The sequence below is a fragment of the Passer domesticus genome, chromosome 5, assembly GCF_036417665.1.
Source record: "Passer domesticus isolate bPasDom1 chromosome 5, bPasDom1.hap1, whole genome shotgun sequence".
Lineage (NCBI taxonomy): Eukaryota > Metazoa > Chordata > Aves > Passeriformes > Passeridae > Passer > Passer domesticus.
This window is the reverse complement of record NC_087478.1, coordinates 4427094-4454148: the sequence shown is the minus strand read 5'-3', so window position 1 is coordinate 4454148 and position 27055 is coordinate 4427094. Positions and strand designations below refer to the sequence as shown.

The window sequence follows — 27055 nt, the reverse complement described above, 5'->3', positions numbered from 1 at the left end:
AGAGGGCAGGTTTAGATTAGACATTAGGAAGAAATTCTTTACTGTGAGGGTGTTGAGACACTGGCACAGGTTGACCAGGGAATTTGTAAATACACCATCCTTGGAAGTGTTGAAGGCCAGGTTGGGCAGGACTTGGAGCAGCCTGGGACAGTGGAAGGTGTCCCTGGCCATGGCAGAGAGGTGGGAACTAGAAGATCTTTAAGATTGTTTCCAAAACACACTATTCTGTGGTGCTGTGAATTACAGCAATGTAATAAATGCAATCCTTTCACTTTCTGTGGTTGAACAAATGAACAAACAACCCAAACAAACATTCCTCTCCTGAAAGCGCAGCTCCTCAACTCAACCCCCAGAATTTATATTCCCCCAACTATTCAGATTTTATCCAGGTATCCAGATACTTCACTACCCATGGAACCTAAAGGAAATTATACAAGTGATTGGCTTCAGGGTTATTGCAGTTCATCATTGTGCTTTCCAATCTCCAGGGTCTCAGTTCTTACTTGAATTGCACAGATTAGGTATAGTGGCATTAATGAAGTCACTGTCAATTTATAGAGATGTAAAATTGTGATGAGATTCTGCCCCAAACCCAACCAGTACAGAGACATGGCCTACCAATGGAGGCTGTACCTCTAGCTGTACACTATTGTCATTTTGTATACTAAATTGCTTTTAAATTGCAAAACCTCTATTTTTAATTTTAAGTTAGATGGATATAAACATTTAGGCTGTAAAGTGAGACTTGAATCATTAAATATTCTCCATTTGCTTATAATCAGATTGAGAAGGAGCATTAGATCTTTTGAAGCTGCTCTTGAGCAAAATAAGAATTATATATGTAATGCATCATCACACCTGATGATTTATATAATGCAGCTCTCATTTCTTCAAATTATCATGAAGTTAAAGAAAAAAAACCCAGTCAGTCTCCACTTTTTACTACCCACCTTAATTACTTAATACTTTCAATAGTCATTCCCTAGATCTTCTCATTCCTACCTGTAGCAGTGAGGAGCAAAGCAGCCTATATTAATCTCATTCAGGCATCACTTACTGCCACTTATATAATTGCATTTTAGACAAGCAGAAGGGTTTTGGAGTCTGAAAGTCATCAATATCTCATTTTTATGTGCTCCAGACATGAGGAGCATCACTATGTAAGGCTAAGAATAAAACCAGCATTAGAAATAATAATCTGGCCTTTGGACTGTTGCAAACTCTGCTGCAAGGTCTGATTTTTGCTGTAATTCTAAAAATAGGTCCCTGAAGCATGAACCCCAATTAGATAGCTAAAAAAAAAAAAAAAACCCAAACCCAACCAACCAAAAAACAAAACCTCAACCAAAAAACTTAAACAACAACCCAAAACAAACCACAAATAAACCCAGATCACTATAGAATAGCTACTGGAGGTTGTTGCAGGTAGTTCAGGAGTAAATCCAGCACCAAGAGAGTGCAATCCCAGTATAATCACAGCAGGATTTGTTTACTACATCCCTCTCTTCATTCTGATAAAAATGACATGGTAAAGTTCATAGAACTATCAAAAAACTTTATACTTTAAAAACTAGAAAGCGAGGGAGCAGTCACAGGGATTGTCACTGACTTGGTGAAGTCTTCCTTTCCCCTGAAGCGTGTTGACTTCACTCACTGTGTCACACTCCCCAGGCTTTGATCCTGACAGCTTCTCTCCGAACCAGGCTCCCTAATTTTACCACATGTGTGCATACATTCATCTTCAAACTGTTGATAAAGTACATGACTGTTGTCTGGATGTGATCTTAGATCTGCAACTTCTTTGTAGGGCAGATTCACATTATAATCATGCAAAGCAGCTTAGAAACAGTGTTTTGAAGAAAGAGATCTTAATAATTAATTCTGTCTACACAAGTCCCCTACATCACTTGTAAAATCAGTATATCAATTAGCGCTGTTTGTGGCAGTTTTACAGGAACAACAGTTTTCTCTCCCTGGTGCACTTGTAGGAAAGCCTTGTGCCTCTGCACGTCCTTCTCTCCTGTGATGCACCCCAAGAGCAGCTAATAATTTTGTTTTAGAAAACCACAGCCTTGGAAAAGCATTTCAATGAAGGTTCAATGCTCAGAAATTGCTAAAGATTCACGAGGGTTTAGTGATATTCTTATGCCTACACCTGTATCTCTGACCCGGCAATAAGAGTCACCTGAAAAACACTTGTTACAGTGCAAACTGGTTAGTAGCTAAATCAAAAATAGCATTTATTTACTGTCATTTCAGAAGGATTCCATTTCAGCTGCAAGGACTCTCATGTTTATGAACATACCACAAAACCCTGAAACAGTTTATGTTTATTTATGTCCAGAAGTTGCTACAAATAAAAAAATTGGTTCTAAGACATAACAGTTCAATGGCCCTTCTCCAGCAACCTTCAAAAATCCCCAGCATTTTAATTGAAGAGACTTTTTTTTTTTTTGGGAATTTTTTTAAAGCTGTATAATGCAAGAGAAAGAAGTTGAAGCAAAAATGTTTGCTCAGTTCAAACAGCATCACATGATGTACGTTCAGGATGGCATGCCTTTGAAAAGGCACAGTCAAAAGTCTGAAGGCTTCAGTATATTCTTCATCTGATATCTGTTTTGGATAGGACTTATAAAAGACACTCTGTGCTTTGATCAGGGAGTTATATTTAGAAGAACTACACAAGCCAAATTATTTTTCCAACAGATTCATGCCGTGTTTTCTGTCCACTGACTACCCAAATAAGTCCCTGGATGGTGATAAATGAAGGCAGTTGCTTTAAAAAGCAGGGAAAAAAGAAAGCATGGCCCATCACTAATCAGATAAAGCAAGAGATATTATTTATACTGAGGATGTACTGTTTTCACACAGCTCCAGAGGCCTCAGTTTCTCAAAACACTGCGCTCATCTCTAAAGGCAGCGAGACTTAAACAAATGCTGACATGCTTTGCTGAAACATGGCCTTGAACCAACAGTCAAATTAAAAAAGTGCAGAAGACACCAGGCATCCTTTGAATTTTATTCCTACTTAATGGACAGACAGGCAGAGGAATAGATAAGATACGTGACTGGAATGTGCGAGGAGCTGGGAATACAAAACAGAGAATCTGGTTCCAACATCTTTTGCAATACTACTGGGGTATTTCCCCCCCTTTAAGATAATTTATAAATCTATTAGGGTAAGAAATGAATTTTGTCACATTGAAATGATTAGCAGATGATCCTCATGGAAATCAAAGAACTATGTCTTGCATTTTTAAACCAATGGTAAAAGGCCAAGCTACCATGTTAGCCTCTTCTCCATGGCCTGAAAATTTTGCAGAATGTCAGGACTGCTGGAGTTTTTACAGTCTGCTGTCACATTGCTGACTGTTGCAGCATATTTCGACATGACAGGGAGTCCTCTCAGACAGGGTCGTCAGAGATCTCATTGTTGGTTTCTAATAAACAGAATGTTAAAATTTCCTATCTACCTCTATGCAAACAGAGCCTCATCTTAAAACAGGAGACCTCTTTCAGCCCACGAATCTTTGGCTGTATTTCTACTTTGTTGTCTCTCTTTAGTCTTCTAATTCCATGGATTTCTATAAAGACAGCTTTAAAAGATTTGAGAAATTTTTTTTTAGTTTAAATTTTTTTATAACCATATTTAGTAAACTGAACAAGCTCCTAGAAACTTATCTGAATGACACATTGAACCATAGGTCAGAAATGTAAAAGATAAGTACAAATAACACACAAATTTTTCAAAATCTGAGTTGAAAGAAAAATTGTCAACCATTTCATACCATATGTAACACTGAAACATGGTAGCTATTAATAAAAAAAAAAAAAAAAAAAAAAACAAACAAAACCAGACCAAACTTTCTGTAACTCTGAAAATCAAATTATTTTAAAAATAATTTCTAACATCTACTTGAATTTCTTAGCACAGAGAAATCACCTGAACTATTTATTTCAGTGGAGCAACAACACTTTAGAGCAGCCTGAGGATGTGACAGGTACGAGGTCTATTATTACACTTGGATTTAACCAGATAGAACAGCTTTCAAAGTGCATTACTGATAAGGGATGGTTTGATACGAGCAGCCTAACTTTATTAGAGGCTCAGCTGATTCTGAGGCCCAGAAATAAAGTAGCTGAAAATCCTCCCTGTTATCTTTGATAACTTCAGTGCTGTATAAGAACAGGAGACTGATGAGATTCTGATAAATAACAACCAGCATTAGAGGAGGGAAATCAGTTATGTACATTGCCATGAACAGATTTCCCAGTCCAAGGATATTCACTTCCTAAACATAGGCAGATCTGAAATCCTAAAGCAAGGAAAACTTAAATATTCAGAATCACTGTAATCCCAATATGATATTAAAAAAGGAGCAGAACCCGTGTTTGTCTCAAGCCTTTCCAAGCTTTTATGACAGACCAGCTGAGGAATTTCTTACCTTGCTGTCTTCACTGCATGTACTTGGAAGAAGCTCAATCGGATATGGTTATTAAATAATTCTCACCTTCAACAATCAAAACTCCAAAGACCCATTAAACTGATGAAGTTAAGGACGACAACCTTAAGTGTGAAACATTAAAAAAAAAAGTTGCACTCTTGACTGAAGCAGGCAGAGTTACTTACAAGGAAGGCTAATCCATTCGACCTGCTAAAGCTATATTTCACATTTGATTAAAAACATGCCACTCTAAGTACACAGAAAAGGCTGGAGCATGACGGAGTTGGGCCACTCCTGCTGTAGCCAATATTTTCTGTGAACTTGCAGGGAACTGGCAGAAACATTAATCTTCTTTCCATCCCCTCTCTCCCCCCGTTAAATCCGCTGCTAGGAAAACACTCTCTCGTGAAGCCCATGGGGAAGATGTCCCTGCTGAGACAGGATAAAAGACTCTTACATGACTCTTACTAGCCTGTATGGGTCCATCAGTGGCTCATATCCAGGAAAACAATCTTATAGTCTGTTGATCTGTGAAAGAGCCCTCCACAGATTGCAAGCGATGAGCCAGCCCCATCTAGTTCCCGCTATAAACACACCTTTGCAAAATAAATGTGTGACTGGCTCTTTGTGGTAATGGTTTACTGGATTCTGCTATCACTGTGATCACAGAGAGGTAAAAAAGATAGAAAGGACTATTGAAAAATATACCTTTTTTTTTTTTAATGCCCTGAATATTCTTAATTGTCTTTAAATTCCCTGGTGTTGTAGGACGTTAAATGCACTGGAAATTCAAATTGGCATCTAGCATCCAAATCACTGAAAGAAGAAATGCAGCAGACTAGAAAATGAAAGAAGAAGCCAAAAGACAAAAAAGTCTAAGCACAGCTGCTGGCATATTTCCCCCTTTTCTCTCCTGTTTTGCAAGTCACACTCTTTTCTAATTTGCAAGGAAAGAAATTAACCTGTAACAGAATGCCACAGTCTCTGCCACACAACAGGGGTTTGTTGCTTTTAAGCTTCAGAAAAAATTAATCATAACTTGCAAATAAGTGTATTCTCTTAATGATTTAATGGTGCCAGCCCCTTTTCTTGTATTGAGTCTGTTGAACAATTTTACAACAAATAAAGAAACTTTTCCAAACACTTGAAATATGTTTGGGCTTTCTTCTTTAATTAATGGAGTGTATCTGGGTCACTCCATAATTTAACCCCTTGTTGCATTTCAAGGCTTCACATCCTTTAATCTGGTGTAGTAATAGATGCATTTATTACTGGATAGTGCTGTCTTGAATGGAAAACAACAGTCATTGAGGAATTTTTGGAATCATAGAATCACAGAAAATTTTGGGTTAGAAGGGACCTTAAAGCTCATCTTGTTCCAATCCCCTTCTCTGGGCAGGGACACATGTTCAACACCCCATCCAACCTGGCTTTGAACACAAGGATTGAAGTGATGAATCTCAAAATCATGTTTTATATTTATTTGGCCTACGTCATCAATCTTAAAAAAAAATTAAAAGTTAAGATCTCAGCAGGCTGTTGAGATAGCCTGGGAGAGAATACACCTGTCTTGAAATGGAGCTGATAAGACTTTGAAATCATGGGTAGCCTATAGACCTGGTTACCTCGAATGCCTTTGGTCGGATGTGTCTCTGAAGGGGTAAGATTCTACTTTTAGATGTATATTAATTTCTTAACTATGATCCTGGGAATTTGTAAGACTAGGTAAAAGACCAAAGTAACAAAAAAGCCCCAAATCCTGGCACAAGAGGACAAGATTCCATTGAAAGGATCTCATGGTCACCCTGTACTACTTTAGGACAACTATAAGTTTTTGCAGGTTCATAGAGCTGGAATAAACTTGACTAAAGCAGAATAATCCTGAACTTCACCCCAGTATTTAATTATGCAAACATTAACAATGGGACCAAAGAAGCAGTGTATGAGGAACCTCAGATATGCAAACCTTATCAGAACTGCAAACATCTCTTTTGTAGGGGTCCACAGTACAATCAGAAAAAAAATTTGTCCCCATGAAACCATGCTGAACAAAGCCAGCCCATGACCTTTGAGCATGTCTCTGATGTTTCATAGTTATTTGTGGTAAAGTTCTTATCAGTCCAAAGGATCAATGATACTGAAATAGGGCAAAGCTGAAACAGTTAAGACATCGAGTTCTTTTGGATTTGTACGCTTTTGTCTCCATTACCCACTATAAAGGATGGTCTTGATTCCAAATGTAGCCTCCAATAAAGTTAAGACCTCCCCTTTCTTCTGTAATATAATTAAATGCTTTTGATTCAGCTACGAATGCCTGTGAACAAAAGATAGATTTTTCAGGAGTACTTAAGTTGCTAAATCTTCTGGGAGCCAGAAATTTATTGGTAGTGACTAGGATACGAGCCCCTAAATGCTTAAACGTTTTTCTGCTATAAACACAAGTTGTTTTCAAAACTGTACTAAATCCAGTGCTTCCCTTTCCGTCTGTGAAATGTAATTGCTACAGGCTCACTGGAGGGAGGATATTTACTGGGCCACAGTTTAGTAAAGCTTATCTGCACAAACACACAGGTAAATTAAGGTGGTTTGACTTAGAAAAGCAACACCACATTTTGGTTTTGTTGTTACACTTTCAAATAGAAGGTGGACTAATGCTGTGGAATGAGGCCAGTACGTGGCTTATTTTGAAGATAAAGCAAATTAACAAAACAATGTGAAAAGGAACCAAGAAGCAAAATGGTGGAGGGGGAAATGATACATTGTGATTTGTGGCAGTTCTGATGGGATAAATTCAGTCCACCTCATCTTATTCTTATAGATTTTAATTTTGCAAAGATGAATAAAGAGTGAAGTTTTCCATCAGGGCATGCTGACAAATTATAACCCTGTGTATCTCTCACCCTGCTTTAACTGCATTTCCAAAATTCCTAGTGTCATCACTTACCCAAACAGACTATATTGCAATACCTGAGATATTGCTTAGTCTTTTTTATAGCTTTAGTTGCTCAATGATCATTTTCCTCTAGCTTGTAAAGATTATCTATGCATTCATATTCCATAATTCTACCTTTCAGAGCTATGAAGAGTTTAATTTTGATTTCTTTGAAACCAACTTCATGAAAACTGTTTGACCATAAAAACTAATTAGCAAAGACTCTTGGTGTTAATCTTGTGCAATAGACTATAGCTGGAGGATGCAAAAAGACCATTTCTTCCATAATAACTGCAGCATTTAATCATCTTAAGATACACAGCAATGCAAAGGTAATGACATTTTTATTTTATCTTTTTATGATGGGACTCATCAATACCACTATCCATTTTCTCTTTTTTCCCTAACATCTGCTTGCAATATCCAAGCAAAGTCTCTAGAGGATCATACAATCATTTTCAGATGCTAGTACACTGAAAATGAGGATTTTGAGAATCCAAGAAGCATTGATGCCATGCAGTCTAATAATATAAAGGTTAGCTGTGCCTTTGAATTATTTGCATTACAGGCAGTTGAGAAAGACCTCCTAAAAATGGGGTGTGGTTTTTGAGCTGAAAAGAAACATAGAATGTCTTGGGTTGGAAGGGACCTAAAACCTGAAATAATTTAGTTATAGCCTCCCTTTTTAGGGGGTTTGCTCCATTTGTGCTAAGTTGATGAACAAACTTTCAAGGAACTTTTGAGAAAGAAAATCTTGGATGAAAAATCTGATACCACACATCCTGAGGGACAAACAATTTTCAGCAGATAATAGCAATGTGATTCCTGGTTGACTTATCCTCTAGGAAAAAGCAAAGTATAATGCTATATCAATCACAATCCTTCTGTGGATTGTAATCCCCTCGGAGACTTAAGGAACTAAAGTTTTTTAACAGCAGTTGCCTGAAACTGCCTTGATTGTAAAGACCAGAGCAGCTCAAATCTGCAAACTTTGGTGGCTGCATCAGTACTTCTTAGGGAAAATCCTGAGAAGCTTCACTAGCCATTATGCAACTCCTACATTGCTTGCAATAAATTCTTTTTATTGTTTGATATTTGCAAAGTACCAACAGGGTTCTGCACCAGCAGGTAAAGGCATGAAGAGAAATTCCTTGTCACAAAGAGATTGCCATTTAGATACACAGTGTACTGACAGAGGAGAGTGTAATGGGAAGCAAAGAGTGAGTAGAGTAATTGAATGATGCATTTAAGCATACATTTTGTTATCTCTGTGGGGTTTTATGTTTGTTTTCTTTTTGACTTATTGAATTCGGTGTTCATACTTTTCAATCATTCATTACCTCAACAGTTCTCTTGTGGTTTGAGTAGATTAGGAAATGAGGACTGGGACAAGCTAAAACTAGGGAAAGGGTGGGTATTTTGTTAAGCAGAGGCAGCTCACATCACTTCTGGAATACCTCTTGCTGCTTACCCATCAGCATTTACCAGGGATCTGCCTGATGGAGGCTCTGCTCTGCAGAATGGGTTTGTTCTTAATGCCAGGCAGTGCAGCCTTTACAGACCAGGTGGTTTCCTGCAGGCTCTGCAAGTTGCCCAGCCAAAATCCAGCCAACCAAATCATTGGGATTTGGAACATAAAATGAACATAGGCAGAATCTGTCTAATTAACTTGACAAACCATGGAAAATGGGTGATTTTTTTAGCATGTGTCAGTCTATTATTCTGTGAGACAGCAAAATTGAAAGGGTTTAAGGAATTATTTGTTTTTTTACCTTCTCATAGTCAAGACTCAAGGTGGTTTCACATAACTTTAGACCTTTTCTCCATTGTGCAAGAAACAATCTATACAATCAATTTTAAATATCTTCCTTGGAAAAAGTTTGGGGAAAGTGCCTTCTTTTCTCTAAGAAGCACTGAACAGCTATTCCAGATGAGGACATCTGCAGAACTGGTATCAAATATGCAGATACAACACGGTGTTGAGATTTATGGAATGTCTCAATCAATACTCCATGGGAACCATGGGTCAACAAGCATTTCAAGTCCAAAACAATGCCAAACCTAAACAGACCTATTCCAGCAGGTCTATCTATAAATATTCACTAGCAATTTAGAGATGAGATGGTATTTGAAATATGCAATGTTAAGGGAAAAAAAGCAAAATTTAACATACATTAATAATTTAGAAAATTTCAAGTGTTGAAAGTGGGTAAATTAACAGGTAGACTTTGCAACATGGTGCCCTATTTTAAAGAAAATTAATAGTAAAATGAAGAGGTTGAGTATACCAAGCTACAATGACCTGACTGTCTCACAGCTAGGACAAGCAAATATCTACAAGAATGATTTTATCCCATTTTTTAGCATCTATATAAGTAAAACTTCTCCCAGGCAAGGTAAGCAAAGTTTGGCCATTTCTTCAATATAAAATGCAGAAAAAAAATCTATTTGGAAATCTTACATGGAGAGTCCTAATTAGCCAATCAAGTTGTACTTGTAATATTACATATTACAGTCTCCTGGGACTAAAATCACATTTCTCTGTGTGTTTGTCCCTTACTGGGAAAAAAATATCCCAACACACCAACCTGACTCTTATAAGTTTTCACCATCCAACCATTAGAATATTGCAATGAAAATAAAATCTTCATGCTAAAAATGGAAGCACAGTGTACATTCAGGGTCTCCAAAAGCTGGCTGAAATCTTGTTAGTCAATATTATTCCTTCCTGCTGGGGCAGAATTCTGTGTAAGCCTTACATCCTCAGAAATGTCAGCTCAGGTTCAGTTCTGACTTTTAAATACCAGTGATGCCCAATCACCTTTCTGCATTGCATTCACAAAGAAAAAAAGTTTTCAGGACAGTACAGGTGATTTAGATACAGCTTAAAATGGAAGACACTGAAGTCACCTCCATTTATATTCGATGCTGATGTAAACCACAGCATGTAACATTTCCAGTTGCTACACACAAATCTGTCTGGACATTTGGTGGACTCTTCTGTCCATGCCTTGTTTCAGGGGCCAATTATCCCCAGCAAGGTGATTGTCATTATATGCCAAGAGGTCCTCAACTGGTGCATTGGACTATATAAGTGGGAAAGCATCCTCATATTTAGGATAACTCTGTCCTTTCAACTATTTTTGCAACATTTTATTTCAGATACACCCAGAATTGTAAATCAGTAATGTCAGAACATGCTTATCCTACAGGTTTAGGACTTCTTCTCAAAGGATCAGTTTAATTAAGTGTGGGGGATTTTTTTAATCTCATTTCATAACACTGAGGGGGTTTTGGGTGGTTTTTTTGTTTGTTTTTGGTTTTTTGGGGTTTTTTTTTCTATGAAGAGTGAAAAAATAACTTCCAAAACAAGTATCTCACATTCTGAAAGCTCTTTTTGGAACATATGGTCTTATCCTTCAGAAATTATGTGTTCTCTTGACACAGGCTGTGACAATCGAGTTGCACATGAAGTACTGCTATATTATAATTACTCGGTTATGCCAGGCTTCTCAACAAAACTTTCCCAGAAGTTCCTGTCACTCAGTTTTTAAAGTGCATTCAGAGGTTTGAAGCTTTAATGAGCCTTGATAGAGTTAAGTAAAGGTCCCACCCAGCCTGTGAAGGAAATCTCGCTCCATGCTGAGCGCCTTGGCAACAGTGAGCCCCGGGCAACAAACACCAAGTCTCAGGCAACTTCCAGAGAATTCAGAAAGCTTCAAGCTAGAAAAAAAGTAGCCCATGAAAATGGCATCAACTCACACCCATCTCCCGGGAACAGATGGATCTGTGACATAAAGCTTTGTGAACTCAGAATCGAGCCAGGCTGGAAGCGTGGTACCATGTTACAAACTCTGCTTGCATTTCCTCAACACCTTCCTATAAAAAGACTCATTATTGACATTATGTTAATACATTTCATGAGGGTCACCTCGTAGCCTCTTAACTTAATAATGGAGTGAATTTGGCTGGTGTATTAGCTGGTGCCCATGTGAGTAGCATTTTAAATCTAAATCTGAATTTATTCCATATGGAATTTGCATCTCTTCCAGATCAATTTTGTGCAACTGCAAACCCTGTGTTTTAAAGAGCTGTGCCCAGTCACTTCTCAGTGAGGTGCACAGTTTCTGATTTTCTCAGCTCTCTCTTTGCCATTCTCTTTCCAAAATCCAATGACTCCTCTCCCAAGCCCGCATAGAAAAAAAATAAAAATTACAGTGCTAAGCTGTGACAGCTCACTTCAGCAGAGCAAACAAAGCTACATTAATCATATACATCACCCTAATGAAAAGTAAATACAGTTCAGGGCTGGACATATTCTGAATAAGCCTCTGATCAGAGGTGCTGCCCTGGCCCATGGACTGGAGCTGTAGAAAACAGTCAATCTTCAGCCTGGCATCGCTGCAGACTGGATCCACAGATGGGAGCTCTTCATGGGTCAGCAGCCTCCAAACCTCCCACTTCACAAGATGCAAATAGATCCTCTGAACACACCAAGGAGATTAGCGGAGAAATAATTCCAGCCTGTGGCCAGATATTCATCCTGGGGACCTGCCAGACTTTCTACTCAGCCAATCCATTTTTAAAGACAGCGTCTTATTAGCGCCTTACAGTTCTTGAATTACTTTGTCGAGTCTTTCTAATGAGACAGCAATCTGTCCAAGGGTATTAAGAGAAGTAAATGATAGACCTTTACTTTCTGATTTGATTACACAGGTGTATTCAAAGGTTAGAGGAATGACAGCAGACTGGAAGATAGGAAATCTTACTCGGAGCAGTTGTTGGCTACATTATTTGAGGGAACAGTCTTGCAAATACTAGAATTTTGGCTTTAAAGAGAAAGACGATCTTTTCTCCTATCTCCCCTAACAGGGAATAGCTACAGTATATTCACCTTCCTCTTCCACTGAACCCCAGTACAACCTTCAGTCTTACATTATAGAACTTTTTGTATTCATATTCAATCTAAACAAATTCAAACTGTCTGCATCAGCTTTTTCTCTTATTTGCATTTTACTGACCTCTAATTAAACCAGTTCATCAAGGTGCAATTCTTAACATATATTTCTAGTTCTGCTTCCTAACATACAAGCAGTATGATAAATACTCCAAGAAAGGTAATTTTGTATTTTATTAATAACTAATGCTCAAAATGACACAACACATTTTCGCTTTACCATAGCCCTCAATTCATATGCCTTACTTTTGCCAAATGGTTTGCCAAGTGTTACCACACAATGGGTCACTTTCATCACTACAGTGATGCATTATTTCAAGCAAATGAAAACTGTAATCTCAGTCTCTCTGAAATAATGGCAAAGACAAAAGTGAAACTTTCTCCCTTAACTCCACTTGTCTCCAATATGGAACCTGTTCCATGGGAACCCTGATGCATAAGTTCCCTTTGAGTCAGCAGTGAAAACAGACAGGAATGATTCATATCTCTCCAATATGGAACTGTGGGATGAATCCCTTCACCTGAGAAGGTGGAGAGCTCAAGCTTGGCTTGCTTCAAAGCCAAGTAGGCATAACACAAACACCAGTTATGAATCATGCAAGTGGGGAACCACACAGAAACTCAACGTTTCCTACGGAAATGAGGCGGTTCGCATTTTCACTTCCATACCAGAAAGTTTAGAATTTATATTTAAATTTTTTATTGCATGCATTTCCTGTCTTCTTTTTTAGGTAGTTTTTTTCTGTGTATACCTCCCATAGAAAAACCCAGTTAGAAACCTCCATTCATAGTTAAATTGCAAAGCAAAAAACATTTTCAAAGCAACCCTTTTATGTAAAGCACAACAGAAAGGATATACTGAAAATGAGAAGCTTCTACCAGAAAAGCATGATGAGGACCTTAGTTTTAATTCCTCATGTATGGTTTGGGTCGCGATTTTCAAGAACAAGGTCCTGTCTGCATGGATTGTGCATTTGGGTCATAGCCACGAGGCATCATGGTAAAAGCAACACACCCTGTCCAGGTTGCCACTGCAGGAGCATCCCAGTATCCTCCAGCAGCCTCCCTAAGACACAGCAGGCTAGGTTCCTTTGGTCTGTGGATATGGGGATTTGTGAAAATAGACTGTAAAATCATTCCCAGCTGGCAATTTTCCTCTAGCATCAGAAGTGCATCCAACATGCAAGGATTGGATGTGCTTTATTTCTATTTCTTTTTTGTCTTTCAGTGTAGAACTCTGTGTTTCCTGAACTTGAGCTCTTCCCCAGCAAACTCCCATCAGCTGAGCAGTATCATGTGGCTGCCCTTCTCCCCAGCTCCCTGGTCATGGGAGCACAAGTCACAGGTTATAACATTAATTGGTGCAGCGTCTGAACAAGCCTACAAGATTCACACAAGCTCTGGAAGAAAGAAACCATGCCAAAGAAAGAAATCTCTCTGTGCCACATCCCTTTGATGCCCTCCACCAATCCAGCAACTTTTCAGTAATAACATATTGTGTGCAGACACAAAACCCCACACTTTAAATAATAGTCTTGTTACAAATTTGTAAACATAACTAAAGAGCAATAATACCTCCCTTCACTGCTTGTTTTTGGAACAGCTGCTGTCACTGTTGCAGACCATCTGCAGACAGGAAGGTAACTTAGCAAATACTTCCAAAATCCTTCTGCTTAATGAGCAGGTAAGGAGTGACAATCAAAAGCAGAGCTGCAGCAAGAGATGCTTGTGCTTCTCTGTTCCCACACTTTTAGCTCTTAAGGCTAATTTAAAGCTTTTGTTGATGAATTTGACCTGGGCTGGTTAAAGCCAACACGGCTCAACTGCCCTGCTGCTTGTGCAAGCATTTCCATAAGCACCAGAGGGATGCAGTCTAACTCAATCACTCTCTCTTCAGCCTTTAAAATAAGTGGTTTTATTTTTAAATATGAAGATCAGTCATTTGCTCCATCTGATGATCCCTCTCAGAAGATCTAAATTCACTGCTTGGCTTACTACCGAGCTCTCCTGAGTTCACCCTCCGGATTCTGAGGCAGGGCAAGAAAGACATCCTGGTGGTTTTGCAAGGAATGAGACACAGACAAGCTCAAGGAAAGGAAAAGGGCTGGGATGTGTAGAAAAGTGCTTGTTGTATGGGCAGCAGGAGGCAGCTCCAGGCGTGGGAGGTGAGAGAAGGCAGCACGCTGGGAGTGGGAGAAGGCTACAAAGAAAGTCAGCTTTGAGAGAAGAGAGTGAGGAACATAAGGAATATCACAGTGTGTGGGATGAGATGAGAAGAGGGATGTAGGTTTTTGGAGAACTTTAAAACAATTATAGGTTTTTACCATGGGAGGTTCTGTTTGACTAGATCAGAGCACTTGCTTCCTTGTTACGTGCCTTGAATTGAAGCTTTCTTTGAAAGAGCTTGCTAACACTATTCCATACTTTCAATTAACATTTTATTTAAATGCTTTAAGATAGTTTCTAGATATATTAAAGGCTTACTGATGAAATCTTGAATGTAATTTACATATCTAAGTCACATTTGCATTCAATAACAAGACAGCTTTCCAGTATGGAGCATGCCATCAATAGCCCCCTTTTACTAGCATCTTGCTGAATTTCCCTAGCTGCAGCCTTCATTTCAAATTCAAAAGGTTACAGATTTAACTGGAGGGGTAAAGAAAAAAAAAAGAGATAGTGATATCATCAATGATAGTCATCTTTTCCAAATATTAAGGGTATGCATTGTAGAGTACCATTTAAACATGTACGTAGTTCTTTCACCACTTGGACATATCCTCAGGAGTTTCTCAGGAGACACAAGCCTATTTTTTATTTTAATATTCTTTGCCATTAAAAAGAAGAGGAGAAAGTGTTCATACCTTTCCTACAAATAAAGCACACAGTGTCAGTATCTTTCCACAGTACCTCTGCATACTTCCTTGTGGGATTTTTCATTATAAAATCATATCTCAGTTATCAAGTCTCAGCACCATAAAGCACATATGGGATGTGTGATAAAAGCCCTTTTTTCTTTTCTTTTAAATTTTTTTTTCAATCAGGAAACAGTGGTAAAAGAGACTGGTGGTGAGGCAGATTTTTTAGGAAAGCACATTTTGAGAATTTCTACATGTAATGAAGTCTAAAAAACCTGGTGTGAGAAGCAAGTGATGAGTGATGCATTGATGCCTGAGAGCAGCAGCCCACTGGTGAGAGTGTTGCACAGGCAGTACTGGACAGAGGAAAATCATGTGCAACTGCCTCTAGTTACTCTGAGATGTTCTCACACAGCAGAATATTATCGAAGATGGGTTTGATGGAGGTTTTGGGCTTTTTGTTTTGTCTTTTGTGTCCTTTTCTCATATTACTGTGATTTTTCTCATCTTAGACTTGATGCTTCACCACAAGATTTATAGAGACCATAAATCCTATAAGCCTCCAGAAGGTCAGAAGAGACCAGCTTTGATGAATGCAGAATATGGGGCAGGGGGAGAATTTGTGGCCTTTCCTTATTTATTGGTAGTCTTTATTTCCTTATTTATTGCTTTTGTGGACTCCAGATACAATTCTTTAAATCTGTGCTTTGTCTTGCAGAATTAATAAATTAATACAAAACTAAATTTATGAGAGGAAATATGCTTTTTGATTTTTCAGTTAATCCAAAGAAGGCATCACAGCTGAAAGTCAGAAGAAAACTGGACATTCCTGTCTCTTGAGAAGGTAGAATAGGAGGGGTTATAAAAGCCATAAAAGCACAGAAAACAAGGATGAAAAGCATTGCTTTATTCTCTAAAAAGAGGTTTGGGATGGAGTTGAGAATATTTTCATCAGATATTTCTTTCCAAGACTGCTTGGAAAGACTGTTTTGCACTGCAGATGCCAGATGATTCCAGATGAGACAAACCACTGCCTTTCTCCTGAACAACACCTCTTACACTGCTGTAAAGATAAACAGCTCCTGCCCCGTTTTCTGTTATCCAGAACCATTAACAAAGCCCCACAGCACTCTACAAGCTAATAAAATATCCCCTACTTCAGATAAAAGATTGAAAATCTCCTAGAAAGCAGCAACCAAATTCACATGCCAGACTTTCAACATCTGCCTGAGCTTAGAATTCTTTTTCAAATGGATGAATAACTAAAAATGTCTGCTATGTCCCTGGCACAGTAAGATGAATTCAGGGTGGGAATTTTTTTCCCATTTATGTCACATTACCTGATGGAGCGGCTGAAGGAAGTCAATCACTCACAAGACAAAATGGAAGGCAGAAGAAATGAGGTTGAGTCTCTGGCTGCCTCGCTCTAACTACACAGCACCACGAGGAAGTACAGCTGACAAAGGTTTTCTCAGCTCTTTAAAGAAACTTTTAATTTCTTTTTTTTTTAATCTCCTCAAGTCCTTACCATTCATCAGAAATGTTTGGGTTTTTTTTTACAGAAAGACTTCAAGCAATCAGTCTAAAACTCCTGCATTAATTCTGAGAGGTTCAGAGACTGGAGAAGTACCGGGGTTGTGGCACGAGTTCACGCATAGCTCCACCAAATCAATAACCCCTTTAAACCACATTGCTCTTTTTCACCTTGCAAGTTTTGAAAGAGAAGACATAAGTTGCTGCTTTAACTGAATGTTTTTCTCATATGATTTTTTTTTTCCTATTTCTGCATGTGCTGCATTATCCCAAGGGATTCTGTGGGGTTTTTTTTCCCTGCTCCAGCTACAGAACTGTTATTTCCAGAGGCATTCTCCTTAACACAGAGGGAAAGCATCAGCACTACATCATTTCTATAGGAGAAAGCTAACAAGAAATGCCAATTAAAAGTTTCTGCTACTGTACATTCCATTCATAGTGGAATGAATACTGTCTTTGGAAATAGAAGGCAGGTGCCATACACAGCTCTGGACACGATAGTGCAGCTCCTCTGAAGAATAGGTCATGGGGGGAAATCAATAAATAAAGTACCTTCATCATTAATCATTTTCTGACTTTTTAAATCAGCCAGATAATTTACAAGTTATCCACCAAGTTTCTTTTCTTTTCTAGTGCTCAGCTTGCAGCCCATGCTTTGGTTGCATGAGTTTTTGCTGATACCAGGACCGGCTGCAGCACTGAGCCCAGAGCTCCTCTGGGGTCACAGGGGCAATATCTGTTCTGTTATTAGAGAAATTACTCAGGGCAATTTCACAGTTCAGCAAAACAGACTTATTGCTTGCATGCACTGTGTGTGCATGTCTTAACAAGCACTTGAAGTTTTTCTACCTTTGTTCCTTTGTGCAAACATTCATCCTTAGCAGCATTAGAAATGTTAGTGAGTATGGCTTCTTTTCCTACTTTAACAAGGAATTACTACCTTGCATATAATAAGGTTTCTGAGGAGTTGGACTTCCCCTCTCTTCTATAAATTCAGAGACAAAAAAGTAAACTCTATGCTTAAGAGAAAAACAACAAAAAAAGCAACAGGTGTTTTTTTAGTAACCCGATTACTTTTATTATTACATTCTGACTATTCAGTGTTAGCAGCAACCATCTCTTCTTGCAGACTTCTTTCCAAATTCAATTGCTCCATCCCTGTTATCTCTCGAGAAATAAATAGGGGCAGGACCAGGGAAGAGCAATGCTATTTCTGCAATATTTTATTTTACTTATTCTCAATGAAAATGAGAAGGTCTTTTTTACAGCTGCACAGCCTGTAATGTCAGATCCAAGCAATCAGCTAAAAAAAAACCCCAACAACTCACAGTCACTTTGCAGGTTTGAAATAAAAAAAAAAAGAAAAAATAAAAGAAAAAAGAGAAAGAAATCAATTCATGTTGTCAGAGCCTATCTAGAGTCATATTGTCTCCAGCCATTGATAGAAAATGAGAACATCTGGGGATTCAATTACTCATGACATGAATAATAATATTTCATTTTTGTTAAATGAAACTTTATAGTTGCAGGAACTTCTGCTTACTGCTCCATGCAATCCTGGAATGAAATCTGCCAGCAACAAGCCACAGTTTCTTTGGCATCCATGAGCACATCCGTGCAGGTGCATCTGTATCCCCCAAAAGAAAACTAAAAAAAGAAACCAAATTTTGAACAGCTAGTTAAAAGGTAGGCTTCTGAGCTTCAAGCACAGAAGGTTTCCTAAATGTCACAGACACCTTTTAAGATCTTGAATTAATAGCCTGGTTCAGAAAAGCACATTTATCCTTTGAACCAAAGTCAGTGGCACCTGTAGTTGTCCAGTATATTCAATTAGCCAAAACTATTCCCCTAAATAGTATTGGAGTCATTTAGGGCCTTCTTTTAAGCTTCCAGTTTATGACTCTCAGTTCATGTTTCAAGAGGATGCCAGCAAAACTGAGTTGCTATGTGTTTATTCTTCTTTCTTGATCAAGTAGAGCTGTCTATAGTCTTAGTGGCAATGCTGGGACCAAATCAAAGGATATTCATATCACCACAATGAGTAAGCAGCAACACTCATGCTGAAATTGCACTGACTTGTGCAATCACTTTGATATCAGCAGGACTGTTCTCCAAAATTAAGTGTGTGAGCCTTGTGGCATTTGTATCTAAAAGTTCAGAAGGAAAATATACAGAAAGGGCTGAAAGATCTCTGCTTGTAGGGTTGGGGCTTTTTTGTGTCAGGTACAGCCTAGTGTTGTTTTTCTTTCTTTCTTTCTTTCTTTCTTTCTTTCTTTCTTTCTTTCTTTCTTTCTTTCTTTCTTTCTTTCTTTCTTTCTTTCTTCATGGGCATTCATTAAGGTTAGATTACAGCAAAAAGCCATGATTTGCATCCAGTTTATATCACAGCTTTGCAGAGCCTTAAACATCCCCTGCACAAAATCATGCTGGAGCTCTAAAAGTTACAAAGGGTCTGGATGAAAAATATTTTCCATTACAGCCTGGAGATGAGAAGTACCACGCTGGCACTTTGCTACTGTAGAAGTGCTGTGTAGGGCACAACTTGCAAAATGCTCTGGGAGAATGTACACAGGAAAGTGGGGTAGGTCCTCTGTGGCTCCAAACTGGCAAAGCCTCCCTGCCAGTAAGAGAATTACAGTGGTGAGACACTTCTCCCAACACTGGAGCTTGGAGCTCTGGGTTAGCTGCTGACCACAGGAAAACTTTAGGGGTTGCCTGCTTCCAGTGGGAAGATATAACCAGAAAAATGGGTATCACCTTACAGAAGCAATCTCAAGTCAGCATCCTCAAAAAATAAAAAAAACAACAGGCAGCACTTACTGCTTGCAGGTCTCGTGTCTGGCTTTATGCAACATTTCTATTCCCCCTGCGCTCATTGCCTTTTAAAAATGTGTAACATTTATGGACTCCAGTAAAAATGTTTTTAATATAATGTAGATGAAGTATAAAGTGTTAACCTTGAACACCAGGGAATGCGTTAGGGTTTTTTTTTTTCTAAACCTTTTTCAATAATTTACTGAGAATTGTCTAAGATTTGCTTTTAGTTTATAGCAAATCTTTTGGAAACATTCAAATAGTCGCAATTTTTGTAAATGCTACAATAGCAGTGATTTCATAAATAAAAGCAATGCTCAGAAGGCAGAGAATGTTGAAGAGAGCTTTAAACCAGAGTCTCTGCTGTCTTAGGGAGAGCAGTGTGGGTTTCCTGATATTGCTCCATCCATGTCTCTTGCTACTGCTCTTCTGGGACCCATGGCAAGGATGGTGCTAGGAATTCTGTATATAAGCAGTTCATTCCTAACTATTTATAAAACATATGATATAATACTCTATATAATATATGACACATGCCTTGTTCATACTACAAGGTACTAAGGTACTTAGCAAAGGTACTAAGATAGAGCTTCTCTGCCGTGTTACCAAATCTCCACTTCAGTTGCTGGTTTGCTTGTGCAGAACCTGATGTGTTCTTCACTTCTCCTTTCCCCCAGAAATTTATATTTACATGTACAGTTATTCCCACAAGTCGCACTGAATTTCTAAATAACATTATTCTGATGGTTTTAAGGGCTAAAAACACACTTAAGCAAAGGATACATCCACCTGCAATGGTGCCTTTCTCTCATTCAAATTTCTTTTGAAAGGCTTATTTTTTGTTCAAACCCAAGAAATACCATACTTGTGTCAGTCAAATGTTCTCCACAGGCTAATGTAAATTTAACTTAAACCAGAAAGATATTGCAGTGCTATAAGTGGGACATATAATGAACCTAAATAACTGCTCAATCTTGTTAGTGTGGCCCTCATACACCTTCTGTGTTTCTTCAAGCCCTGCTGCTTAGCATTCATGCTGCCTGATTTGAGACTAAAATTAGATTATAGGAATGCGTGCTTTTTACAAGAGGTCTTCTATTTGTTCCATAAAGTATTTAGTACTCTTTAGGCACTGTATAAATAAAAATAATCGCGATCTTGGAATTCACCTTCAGGAATGGAAATGAAGAGATCTAAGTCCTTTCATTTCTACTGCACGTTATCCTCATTGGGCACGTTTAGCAACGCTTTGTAAAACTACTTAAAAAGATGCTTGGAAGTCTGGTTAAGGTGAATAACAGAAAAAAAATAAAAAAGAGAAGGGAATATGTCTCTAGTTTTAGATCTTCACAATAGGGAATAAAAACAAAAGCTCTACCAGACTTTTAAGATAAAAATCTGCTGTCAAATTCATTAACGTTTTTGAGATATGCCTACAGTTGCTGGGTAAAAATGGTTGTGGGTTCCAAACCAGGACTCTGAGTAAAATCACTTACACTCAGTTATAAGATTCAAAGGCTATGTGTAATTATGAACTCTTTCAGGGCTGCTGTGATTTCTGAGGGCTCTGCACTGTGAGAAGAGTTCCTGCATTCTGGGTCAGAGCTGTATCAAGTCCAACAATGATGTCTGTCTGACTTTCCCCCCTCCTTCCCAGGAGCTATATTTAGGACTTAAGTACGAAATATTGAAAGTTTTTTTGAGGTTAAGCATGCCAATGTCCTCAAAACTCCAGCAGGCATCAGCTTACGTCACTTGGCACTTTAACACTTATAAAAGTCTGGCTGCTCACCTTAAATTAAAGCTATCATCAGGTGAAACATTTAGTCTGTTCTTATTCCCCCAGGCTCCATTTACAGGCAATGGAGAAAGAAAAACAATTCCCAAGGTTATTCACCTTGCCCTGAGATGAAGCACCTATTTTTCTCCATTTCTCCCCTGGTTCTTTTGACAGAGGACTTTTGTGATAGCTAAATTTAGGCAATACGAATCCTGCCATTGGTATCTTCGTAATTTTTGAATGAGAGTCATCAGTAAGCACATATGGATAATCACCTCTATGCTCCTTAGGCTCCTCTTAAGATTTTAAAAATATCTCTTTAGAAAGGGATCAGATTGCACATAAGTGTGTTTTAAGATTATCATTAGCTGTAAAAAACATATTTCAAAATGGCTGTAAAACAACAACAAAAAGAGGCATGCCAACAGCAACTGCAAGAAATAGCTCCATGTTGCATTTTAAGGATACTGAAGCTTTACTTAAGAAAAATAAAAATCAAAATAGTAAAGAGACCTCATGCATGATTTCCTCAAAACCTCCAGATTTGCTTGTAATATCATCAAACTTGTTACCATCCCAAATAATTACTGTAATTTATATTCCAGTCCCTCAAAGACCAAGCACCATCAGGGCATTTCTCTACAGCACATACAATAGAATATAGACAGTCCTGCTTCCAGTACAGAAAAGCAGCTCAAAGGTTAGATGAAAGAAGCAACTCTTCAAAATGAGCATCTGAGGCAAAGAAAAAGGTCAAACATCAGATTTTTTTTTTTTTTTTTTAAATAAAGACCTGATTAGTTAAATTCAAGTCTCCTCATTTCAAAATAAGTACTTTCTTTAGAAAATAGCAGGCATCCAAATTATGGAAAATCTGATCTTTAAGACAGTTGACTTGAGAACATTTAAATATCGAGGGCTGGAATCTTCTTCTTTTCTTTTTAACGATGAGGTTTAGGAAAAGATAGAAGATGAGATCATTTCCAAAAACTAGCTCTGGATTGCTGCATATAGTTTGACATTCAAGATATTTTAATATTATCAGCTAGCACTGCCTGCCATCCGGGATGAGCAATGTTTTCTTGACCAATTATTTATATGCCTCTAAAACAAGAGTGAGTTTTGAGAAAGGATTTATTTGAAGGTGGAAAGCAAAACTTCTCCATCAGAAGACAGGATCACAAATGGACTATGCCAAATACCTGCTTTATGTAAGGGAGAATAAAGCTTCAGTAAATGTTATGTGAGGGTATGGAAAATTCTGTCATAGTTTGGCAGAGACATGCCTGGCGTAGGCGGGTGGGCATTCAAGCCTGACATAACTGGCAAAGCAGCAGTGGTGACATGAGAGGACATGAAAACATGAGGGGTGAAAGGTATGACCTGGTGTTCTCAGAGGGAGAGAAGTTGCTTGCCAGAATATCTCAGCTGGGAGGGAACCAAAAGTACAAACACAGAAGGCAACCCCAGCTCCCACCGTCTGTGCAAACCCAGTGAAGACAGCAGCTGAGATGTCAGGCTGGTCTTTAGACCATGCCCCTATTACTGTCAGGAAAAAATCCTTTTCATTTCATAGTAATTAAAATGCTCATAGATGTTTTATTAACTCACTCTACAGAGCCACAAAGATTTTATAATTCATCCAAGCACTTACAAGTAGTTACTTGTGTTAGGCTGTCAAGACAGAAATGATTCAAAACCTTGTGTACCGAGCTTCTTGGAAGACATATCATTCCCTAACACAATGGTATTAGAAAGACTGCTGACAGATAGTGATCAAGAGATTTCATTTTGCTTGTCATATGGTGGGTTGTCAATTCTTCTTTTTGCTTTAGATAAAAGCTTAGTTGCATTAGATTTCAATAATGGTGAAGTTGCAGGTTAACATTTTTCAAAAGCACCAAAGTGACTTCAGTACTTAAATTCTATTTTCAAAATGCTGTAGATACCTGAGAACAGAAGTCTCTGCAGTAAATGGAACTGAGACATTATTAAAGAAATTTATGAAATGGTGGGGAATAAAACCCCAACTCAAGAGGGCCAAAGTTTGTACCCTACTCCAGAAAGGTTTAAAATACATTAAGCTTATAGATGACTAAAATTCAAGGACAAGCCAAAAATTTACATTTCCATTTTGAACATACTTGCTTGTTTTAACACCAATGTATCCACTGCAGATTTCCTCCCACAGTTCTAAAAAAATTTCTAAATGACAATTTAAAGATGGCCTTCACCTCAAAATACAAGATTCCCTGAGTTTTGCTCAAGATTTAAGCAGGTGATTCAGTGATATTTCTACAAAGTTTCCCATTAAAAATATATATGCAAATTATTAGTTTGATTTTTTCCTTTTATTTTAACAGCTTAGAGGAGGAAGTGGCCATTTAAACTTTACTCCCCCCTTGAGTGAAATGAAAAATTGAACCAGTACATAAAAGTGGAAAAGTAGCCCAGATTTCCCTTCTGTTAATACTAACCTAGTATTAAGCAAATAAATAATCCATGTGGTTAGTCTATATTTAAAATATTTGTTCTTCTTTAAATATAAAGTAACTTCCACAGAAACAAACAGAAGTGGCTAGAGACTGAAATCATTCCTTTGAAACTGAAGCTGAGTATTTTCTCCTTTAAGCTCCAAACATCATCTCCCTCATGCCCATAGGGCTTCACACTGTGCTCCAGGACTCCATTCATTCCCTGCTTTCCACCACTGCTGGGCTCAGAGGCTGGCCCAGGAAAGGCTGGTTACAAGCTCAGCTTCCCCAAGATTTTTATAAGTTTATCTCCATTCATTGATTGTAATTTTTTAATGGTGAATTTCTCAAGTTAAACTCTATTTTTTCTAATACTTTTGGTTTGCTGTTATTGCAGGTACTGACTATGTAATGTTGAGAGCAAACACATTTGAAACACAACTGCCATAGCAGCTATAGAGCATCTAAAAGGAAAAAAAATAGGCCAGACCTTTATTAAATTTTAAAAGTATGCCTTCACTACACTCTTGTAAAGATCCAAATAGGGTATTCAAATCTCCAGAGATCACCAGTATAATTTCTTTATCATGTTCCATTTAAAATTTAATTATGTAGTCTACAACAAGAAGTATCTGAGTACTTTAAATAGGTCATGCAATGAACAACTTAATATTATTGTAAAGTTTTCCTTGTGAAGATCTCTTCTTTGATGTGCTGTTGCACACAGAAAGCCTTTCTTAGAAAAAACAATATACATTCATAGCTATAATAATGTCATTTAATATAAAAATTGTAAAGCTTCTTTATCACATTTAAAGTCTGAATTTTCAATTCATTCTCTAGCCTGAGCTTCCTGAAATCATCAGAAATAACTGGTAAATTAGAACTGACACAATATAATTGTACTGAATATTTCTATATCTTTCTACAGGCAAAGTTAATCTATTATCTTTCCTACTAAATGATGTCCACCAACTCACATTTTTCTATTTTTGCCTATCAGTGATACACATACTTCAGTGGCAAGAGGAGGGTGATTTCTTCTTCCTTTAAATACAATCATTAGAGAACCATCAGCAGTGTTTAATGGAAAATGAATATATTAAAAAGCCACACTTACCAAGACACTTTGTCATATTTGTTTTTTTTTTTTTTTTAAATGCACATATGTAACCTCTCTTGGTTACTACTGAGATGAGAAAATATTCAAAATATACTCCTCTGTACTTCTACCTAATTACAGGGCTTTATGAGAGTGAATCCCTAATTCCACCTCTTTAACTGAACTATGAAAAAATCAGAAGGGGTTTTTGAGGCTTTTTAAAATGACAACAACAACAATAAATAATTAATGCCACCAGTGCCTAAACTTTCTTGACAGCCAGACAAAATATTCCAAGTACAGAAACATCTGTTCACACTTATGCCACTTGCAGTGAAAACCCTTTCACCAGGTTTGTGAGTGCATGAAAATGATTTGATCAATCCTGGCCACAAATATATTCAAGAGTAATCACTGCTCTGGAAAAAGGCATTGTGTTTGCTTGAACAAAGAAGAGTTGGATTTCTGGTGCTACAGGGGAATTGCTGTGCCCCACTGGACAAAATACAGTGATGGGAATCCCAGCAATGATGGGAAAGTGGTTATTAATTTTGTCATTTCAAGGTGCAACACCTGAAATTTTATATGTTGTAAAGTGGTTTCAGGGTGAAGGTGGAAGAAGATGTGGGGAAATTAGACTATTTCACTGTTATGAATTAATAATAGCAAAATGAGTCACTTGACGTTTGAAAGAAGAACAAAAAATATTAGATTACTACATCACAACATAAGATTAAAAACCCCAAGGAGCTGTTTGCTTACAGAAATTAGGAACAGGTGAATCCTGGAGAAGAGTGGAGGACAAGCCAACCTGTGCCTAACTGGAAACATTTGTTTTAAATAATGACAAGATCATTTGGTTTAATATTTATAACACAATTACAATGCCTTGTGCACATTGCTGGTATAATCTGATTTTACTTGTGACATCTTACTGCAGTTGAAAGTAAAGCCTTGTGGTAATAATTCAAAAAGCACATTTAGACAATCATTAATGGCAAGTACGAAACGGGATGTTTATTCAAGCACTTATGTGTCTCATTTTAACTTTAATTTGAAGTGGAATTCATTTCTGCAGTGTAAGAACTCCATGTTTCCAGTATATTAGTCCTATAATACCTCACCAAGTGCAGTGAAACTGGAATTTTTTTTTTCTTTTTTTGGTATATATGTGCGTGTATGAAGAAATGCAATTATTTTTCAAGGAAGATGAACAAAATCTTTGGTGTCTGGTAGGCCTGATCAGTGGTCAGCTCTTCAAACACATGGCAAAATTTCACCAGCATATTTACTAGCACAACCACGGAGGCCAAGAAAAAGATATGTATCTATTAAATGAACAAATCATATAAATCACATTAATTTGTACACACAGAAAGGGATACATTACACAGGAAGAAGTCATCATATAAAATGAAAATATGTTTTTACAGTTTATCAATATAAAAAAGTGAACTATATACACCACACACCCTCCAAAGAAAGATAGATATTTTTTCTCTGCCTTAGAATCAGAAGCATCTTGCATGTATTATCATGCTTAAAGAAAACTGTTCTTCCTGTTGAAATATTCTTTTTATATTATATGTTGTTTGAACTAGAACACTGCTTTAATCAGAGGATAGCAAAACTCCCCAAAAGCATAACCCCACTAAAACCCCTTGCACCTCAGAGTGCAAAACCAGTGGCAGAAGGTACAAGAGGGCTGAGAGCATCTTTTTTTAACTCACCAGGCATTGCTGACAGATTACCATATCAGACTTTTTTGTTTCCCTTCTCTCCACCCTTTTCTCCATCTGCATGATTACAGCATTTTATTGCATTCTCTGACAATATGTAGACAGGTCTCTCTTCAAAAACCTCTATCACAGCCTGGGAGTCTTGTCTACTTCTATTATTTTATGAAAAGCTTTCTCAGCATAGAAGAATTTGGTCTAAGCTGCTTTCCAAATGAAAATGCCTTAAGATCACAGCTTTTTTTTTCCTCCTACCTCCAAGTTTCCCTCCTCTCATCCCTCAGGTGAGATGTAAAGCACAAGCCAAACCACCTGCCACGGGTATAATTGCACAGCTGGAAGGAAGCCACAGCTGGGATTTTTCTCATCAGGTGCACGACTGTGCTGAGCCTCAAAGCAACTTCAACCCGTTGCTTTAAGCTGT

At 37.8% G+C, this 27055-nt stretch overlaps 1 protein-coding gene across 5 annotated transcripts in view; it reads right to left on the bottom strand.

Moving 5' to 3' along the window:
• Positions 1–27055, bottom strand: part of CELF2 (CUGBP Elav-like family member 2) — a 545552-nt gene that overhangs the window by 279944 nt on the left and 238553 nt on the right. The window lies entirely within an intron of this gene.